We start from the raw sequence: 8,126 nt of genomic DNA, 5'->3' as shown, positions 1-8,126 counted from the left end.
GGTCTGTACTAAAAAATCCTATTTGACAGAAATCCAACAAGAAGCTGAAGTAACATGCCAGACGTGTGGGAAAAACACTGTGGAAAACAGGAAAAAATGCAGTAACCCTTTACCCAATAAATTCCTAGCATTTTAACAGACGGCTTTGTTATCGGCATTCACACGTTATTTCAACAATTACCATGCTGTCTGCCAATCATCGCTTACTAAAATTTGTAAGGACAAAAATGATGCCCATTTCTGTGAAAATACAGTTGACCCTTGAACAACACAGGTTTGAACTGCATGAGTCCACTTATACGTGGGTTGTTTTCAACAAATACATACTGCAGTATTATACAACCTAAGGTAGGTTGAATCGATGGATGTAAGACCACAGATATGGGTTAGTGCCCTTAACTCCCATGTTGCTCAAGAGTCACCTGTATTGAATTAAGAAGTTCAAAAGTATGATACCCTTATTAATATTACTTATTGCATATTAAGTCAAATGAAGTATAATACTAATCCTGAGAAGTAGCCTCTTAAAATATAAAAATACCTCGCCTGAATCTATTTCTGCTCTGTACTCTTATTCCACCAACTCGGCTCCCTGTACAAGTCTAATCTATGTTCAAGCTTATTTAAACATATGAAACATTTCAGAGTTTAAATATGAAATGTATCCTGTTACTCAAGCTTTCCCTACTAGCAAACTTGGCTTCAAGCAGACCCTAGAGGCAAACCCTGTAAGAGAAATATTCTCTAGGCCTACCTACCCTCTTCCAAATCCATCTCACTAGAGTAAACAAGCCGCGAAAGAAAATCCCCATCCCTAAAATGTTGCTTAGCTTTTGTGTTGCACTAGAGGGTATTATCGACATCCATTCAGAGTTGCGGTCCAGATTTCCCCTGTATTGGTTTCCACTATTACATCTATTACATGATATTCTTTTCAAGCTTATGTTTATAGGAGAAAATCTGAAATACTCAGCCGTTGAGCAGACCAAACTCCTAAGCTCGATATACTTCTATCTTCTATGTATTTATGGTCCAAGACTGGTCTTCAGTTTAAAAGTAAAAGAATCAAATGAGACAAAGCATCAAAAAATATATTGCAACTCAATTTAGGGTTTAGTCTAGAAGGCCAAGGAGACTGTCACTTAAGAGAGAACTTCAACCTCTCAACAAATCAAAGTTTATTTTCTTTGACTAGTTCCTTAACTGAAATGAAAAGGTAATTTGGATCATTTCTTGACATGCACAAGCAACTAGTAAATTGAGTCAATCAGCCATAAGAGGTACAATAAGCATTAATGTAATTGATATTAATCATATCCACTGCAATTATGTAAATATAGCTTGGAATGCCGTGTGTCAATTTAGTATGCTACTGGTGCTTTTAGAGAACCTATGAATTTCTAAATTCAAAGACACTAAGAATGCTTGAAAAGCATTGGTATTGCCATTAGCTATGTTCCAGCTGACTTAGGTATTAAAGATCATCTTGACTTAAGATGGTTACATCCCAATAAACCCATGGTTAAGTTGAAAATATCCTAAGTTGAAAATGTATTTAATATACGTAACCTACCAAATAACACTGCTTAGCTTAACCACCTTAAATGTGCTCAAAACACTTACATTAGCCTACAGTTGGGCAAAATCACCTGACACAAAGGCTATTTTATAATAAAGTGTTGAATATCTCCTGGAACTTACTGAATACTGTATTGAAAGTTAAATAAAGAATGATCATATGGGCACAGGATGGCTGTAAGTGTATTGATTGTTCACATTGTGATCACATGGCTGACCGGGAGCTGCAGGTCATCACCACTGCACAGCATCATGAGAGAGTATCATACTGTATATCGTTAGCCTGGGAAAAGACCAAAATTCAAGCTTCGAAGTACAGTTTCTACTGAACGCGTTATCATTTTCACATATTGTAAAGTCAAAAAATCGTCAGCTGAACCATCATAGGCTGGGAACCATCTGGATAGGTTAAAAGCTACTCTTGCCACATCTCACAAATAAAGCTGTGAGTGATTCCATCCTAGCCCTCTGGTGAAGCACAATTAGATGAACTAGATGAATTTTTATGCCTTGTATTACATTAACAGCCAATGCATTGAGGTTCTTCATTTGCATGTGGGGGCATGAGAGGAAAGGAAGCACTGAATTGTCCTTCAGAATGTGTGGTCCTGAAATCTATTTTTGTAGGTGAGCTCTTTGAGATGCCTTCTGAATAAGGGCTCAAATTATTAAAACAAAATGCCATCGTCTATGGCAAAGAAAGAGTTTGACTACATGAATGAGACAAAACAGAAACCCCTGCGAGTTAAAGGAATGCTTTAAAAGAAGGATAAGACGGGGCTTACCTGGTGGCGCAGTGGTTGAGAGTCCGCCTGCCGATGCAGGGCACGCAGGTTTGTGCCCCGGTCCGGGAGGATCCCGCGTGCCGCGGAGCGGCTGGGCCCATGGGCTGTGGCCGCTGGGCCTACGCGTCCGGAGCCTGTGCTCTGCAGCGGGAGGGGCCGCAGCAGTGAGAGGCCAGCGTACCGCAAAAAAAAAAAAAAAAAAAAAAGAAAACTAGGATAAGACAATTGTGTATCTGTCACATATTACAAAAATATAACTTCAGAAACATCCACCTCTGTTTCTGCTTTTGCAATTTTAAGTTTTAGTCAAAAACTCTCAGCCATATCTTTCTCTCTTCCTATTGCGGAGATATAGCTCATGTGATGTCACAAGATGAAGGCTGTTAAGGCAGCTGCTCATCATAAAAGGTCTCTAAAAAGCAATAGCTTCAGCTGTATCAAATCTTCCCTGTGGAGCCATATTCAGACACATGAGCCAAACTCATACCATGTGCCTTCTTCCTCTCATACAAATGAAAAGCAAAACACTGGGGGGAAAAGACAGTAAAATCAACATTAGGCCTGTCAACTTAATTATTTCAGCACAAGTTATTGAGTTTTATGTAATGGATTCACCCCAAATTATGTGCTCCTATAAAAAAATCATCTTTGATAACAGATATTGTTATTTAACTTATGGCTTATTTTCCATTTAGAATCTCCAGGTATTTAATGTCACATGTTTTAGGCAATAGGACTCCTCTATATAAATACAATGCATCAAAAATTTAACCTGGGGGCTTCCCTGGTGGCGCAGTGGTTGAGAGTCCGCCTGCCGATGCAGGGGACACGGGTTCGTGCCCCGGTCTGGGAAGATCCCACATGCCGCGGAGGGGCTGGGCCCGTGAGCCATGGCCGCTGAGCCTGCACGTCCAGAGCCTGTGCTCCGCAAAGGGAGAGGCCACAACAGTGAGAGGCCCGCGTACAGCAAAAAAAAAAAAAAAAAAAAAAAAAAAAATTTAACCTGCTTGCTCTTCTAATCAGAGGCAGCTCTACTGTGAAGTGATCGAGGTAGCCACCAAGGACTTCATAGAGGAAGTTTCAAGTAATACAGTCAATTTTACTCTCACCTTACAGAATTAAGAATAAAATTCAGTTTTCCCAACATTTGATAAAACATGTGTTTTGTTTCTTCTATTACAATTTTAAATAACAAGATAAACAAGTGTATCACACACACAGGCAAGAGTATTATGAAGTCACAATACAGCTTTGGTTGGGTATCTCACTAATTCTAGGCCCACCTTTATTTCAAATGGATAATATTTGAGAAAAATGATTAGCCTCAATCCAAATGCCTAATATATCCAGCCATATTCACCAGAGCTATGCATTTCAGTTCAGAATTTTGTCATTTTATTTCACTCACAAAATTCTTTATGACTGAATCAATTCACTTACATCATATGTATAAATGATGATCAATGGTTTGGAAAAACCAAAAAGCCAAAAACACTCATATTCTTCAACCCAGTGATCCAATTCCTGAAAATTTGTCCTATGGAAATAACATAAGAAACAGCAGCAAAGTAAGCACATGTTCAGTGCACTGCTACTTTAAGGGAAAAATAAATACTTCTACATGTTTGCTAAATTATTCTATATTCACTATACGACATTATATAGCTATTAAAATTATTGAAAGCTGTGTATTCTTATGTTTAATAAGCAAAAGACTGTTTGAAGGTGCTGTTTATATTTGCTCACCTTTAGTGCTACCTGGTGTTCTCCCTCATCTTTCTTGTGAACTGCGCGTACACTGGTCACCAATAATTTCCTAATGGTTAAATTCTGGGCCACTATCAACCAGTTATTTTGATTGACTTCAACAAGGAGCAAAAGGAACTCAACCTTCTCTGCCATCATCTTCCATTTCTCCACTCCCTCCCTACCACATATACTTTGCTCCTTTTCCTGTATGCTCTAGTCGTAAACTTGGGGGCCTTCCTTGTCCCCTAGAATGATCTCTTAAATATCTGTTGTAATCCTGAGTTCCTCTCTATCTCCTGCACCAAGCTGCCTCGTTCAGTCCCTCATGATCTCCTCCCTAAACTACTGCAATTGCCTCCCTACTCATCTCTCTGCTCCCAGTTCCTCCCCAGTCTACTTCATCCTCCACCTTCCCAATTTCTCACCATGTCACTTTCTCTTTAAAATCATTGATGCCTTCAAATTAAACTCAAATAGCTTGTATAGTATGCAGGGACTTTCTCGCATCTCGCATCTTTCTCGCATCTCTCCTTTTCTCAAAGGAGAAAAGGCCCTATTTCACATTGCTATGTGCTCCCACTTATACTGAACAACTTGCATCTCTCCTCATTTCTGCACCCGTTGGAATCCCTGCCTGCAACGTCTTTTCTTACCTTATTTGCCTCACTCACTCACCTGTGTCTCCTTTTACTATTCCAGAGTACTCTAAACATAACTTCTAATTTAACTGTTTACATGTACATCTCTTCCACTATATCTTGACCTCCTCTGGTCAGGCATTGTGTCATATTCATTTTTTTATCCCCAACTATGTTATAACCTCTGGTATTTAGTAGAAGCCTAAGAAATATTTATTGAATGAATGAATGAGTGAATGAAAGGAGTAAATAAAGGACCTACAGCTATGTAAAATATGCGTACATGTAGGCAAAGACTAGAAGTAAATGTGGGAAATAGCTAATTTCTGATAAATGAATTAAAAGTATTTCTATTTTCAGTTCTATTTTCAGTTATTTTATGAAAATATTACAATAATAAATATCTTTAAAATCCATAGTAAATGCCTACTATAGAAATTTCCATTGATGAGTAAATACTGATTAGCAGTATTCTCCTTGCTTATAGTACTGGTAACTTCTGTAGGTACTAGTGCAATATAAGTAGAGATCTTTTGAGAAAACTTTTAGAGTTCCTGTATAAAAAATTACTGGTCCAAAGTCACAATATTCAAAGTCATTCAAGATATTAGAATCTTGGGGACTTATTTGAAATGGACAGGCAATTTCTGAAAGGTTTGCTTAAGGCTTCTGTCCTAAGTAGTAACCCTGCTAGTTCATGTATGCAGTTCTGTCCATAGGCAGAATATGAAATTGCAAATGGGAGTGAAATGCTCATCAATCAAACATCAAATACTAACAAAATCCAGAAAATCTTTGCATTTTCAATTATGCTAGATCACTTTACATATCCCAAGCTCCCTAGCAGGTAAGCAAATTCTTGTGAGAAATAATAAAATATCATGCTTTCTTGGAATACACATACACACACACACACACACACACACACATATATATGAAGTAGAGACGGATAGCAAGAATATGCGATCAGAAATAATCTATTTTAATCAACCATGATTAGTCATGTATCTCAACTGATACTACTTTCTGTAAGAATATTCTTTGCCCTTTATCATTAGCTGAAGGTACAGTGAAAAAAAAAAACAACAATTTCCATGACTACTGATATATAAAATCATATAGGAGCAGGAACCTAAATATTTTAAATATGTTTTACTGCTTATTAGAAAAATCACATAATATTAATCAGTTCCCTCTCTGCTGGCTGAAATTCTTCCATGGTAGCCTAAAGAGCTTAGAACCATAAAAGACTATAGAGATCATCTAGAGCTTCTAACTTTTGCACATCCTGCTACATAGAAAATGGTAATATTTAAGCCAAATACTATGGGAGGGGAGTTACTACATGGTGGATCACCACAGAGAACTACTCTTAAATCTTAGGCATCAAAATCTCAGGAGTTTATCGGGACGTCCCTGGTGGTCAGTGATAAAGAATCCACCTTCCAATGCAGGGGACTAGGGTTCGATCCCTGGACGGGGAACTAAGATCCCACTTGCTGCGGGGCAACTAAGCCTGGGTGCCACAACTACTGAGCTCCAGCACCTCAGTGAGAGAGCCCGTATGCCGCAAACTACAGAGCCCACACGCTCTGGAGCCCGCGCGCCACAACTAGAGAGAGAAAACCGGCCGCCACAACTAGAGAGAAGCCCGCGTACCGCAACAAAGAGTCCGCACACCTCAACAAAAGATCCCGCATGTGGGTGCTGCGACTAAGACCCAAGGCAGATAAGAAAGAAAGAAAGGACGAAAGAAAAAACCCACTGAAAAAAAAAATCTCAGGAGTTTATCAAAGGAGCCATACAAATCTGGTAATGTAATTTCAACTGTTGTAAAATTTTGAATGGTTGTAGGAATACAGAACAAAACAAATGATGCTCAAATTTTAAAGAAATTCTATTAAATTAATTTATTAACATATAATTAATAAACCATAAATTTAATAATAATTAAAATTACATAAAATTAATAAAATTTTAATTAATAAAATTAATATATATTAATGACTTTATATTATAAAATTATACAAAATTAATAAATTAATTCCAGTCCCATAGCATTTTAAATATCACATTTCATTTCAAACTTTAAGGATCTAAGCAGGCTGCAGTCTTGGTCTAGCCCGTGGTCACTGGGATTGGAGAATATGTGTGGCTGTGCCTTCATAGCAGTTAAAATCTATCTGAGCTTCACCTCTGTCCCAATCCCTGCTCTTCTTCTCTTTCCTCCTCTGGTCTCTGATCAAGGGCAGGTGGACTCAGAGCCTGGGTTCTCCTTCCTCAGCCCCCTCTCCAGATCCCTCCGTACCCTGCAGTAAGCTGTCCCCTGCAGCAGCCATCCCGGCCTCGGGGTAGCTGGGTGTTAGGGTTTCGTGCCCTCTGTAGACTCTAGCTTAACCTTGGTAGGTTTATGGGAGCCTAGAGCATCTTCTTTTTTTAAATCTGGCCTCTGGCTGGCAAGGACCATGGCTTATTTGTCCCTCTTCATCTTTAACTTGTATATCAGTATTCACTTTGATCTTCTTTCTTCTCTGTTTTTCCCATTTGTGCCATTCTGAGAGTGCCTCATCATCCAAGCTTTCAGATGAACTAGACAAGGGGATCTGAGCCCCATAGCCCCTCTCCCAGAGCTTTCTGGTGGCATCATCTGCATCCTCTGAGGCCTGAGGGGGACGGGATGGTAGCTAGGTATGTGGTTGACTCGTATAACTCTTCCCTTGATCTTGATTCCATTAAAATTGTCAACGGTCAAACTTGTACTCCTCTGGTCCTCATAGAAGATAAAGAAGAATCCTTTAGACTTCCCTGTCTTCCTGTCCTGCACGAGACTAATGCTAACAATCTCCCAGTACTGGGAGAATACACAGAGGCTATCTCCTTCAGTCAATTCATAAGAAAGGCCTCCCAGGAAGATCCAGGCACTGTCCTTGTACTCGGAGTGCCATGATGCCTCAGCTCTCACCATAGTACCAGCCTCGCATTCATTCAGCTTGTCAACCAGCTGCACTTTGGTTAACAGGTTCATCTCCCTGGTCTGGGGCACCACACAAGAGCACCCCAGTGCCTGGGCAAAGCCCACTTCTGGTGGATGCAAGAGAGCGCTGCTTCTGGTGAAGACCTTCAGGGCAGGTGACCCATCCCTGCCCTGCTCTCCCCACATGCCCTCAGCTGCCATTCAAGTTTCAACTTTTCATGGTACCTCATTCACTATGAAGAAGTGTGCTACTGCTCACTAGTTTGAAAGCCCTAATCTAGTCCATTTAAAAAATAGATGATTAGGTTGAAACAAAGGCTTCCGTTCTGAAAAGATGTCTGATCATAGAAGTTGTAACTTCTGTTTCATTTTTTTCCCTTATAATAAATCCATTTGAGAGTC

The 8,126-nt window shown here is 39.5% G+C and overlaps 1 pseudogene; it reads right to left on the bottom strand.

Annotated features, from left to right (window-relative positions):
* Positions 1–6,868: 6,868 nt before the first annotated feature.
* LOC132424008 (RNA-binding motif protein, X-linked 2 pseudogene) lies at positions 6,869–7,775 on the bottom strand (annotated as a pseudogene).
* Positions 7,776–8,126: the final 351 nt, after the last annotated feature.

The sequence above is a fragment of the Delphinus delphis genome, chromosome 4 (assembly GCF_949987515.2).
Source record: "Delphinus delphis chromosome 4, mDelDel1.2, whole genome shotgun sequence".
In the NCBI taxonomy this organism is placed as follows: Eukaryota; Metazoa; Chordata; class Mammalia; order Artiodactyla; family Delphinidae; genus Delphinus; species Delphinus delphis.
The sequence above is the reverse complement of the archived record's forward strand: the minus strand, read 5'-3'. Positions and strand labels throughout refer to the sequence as shown.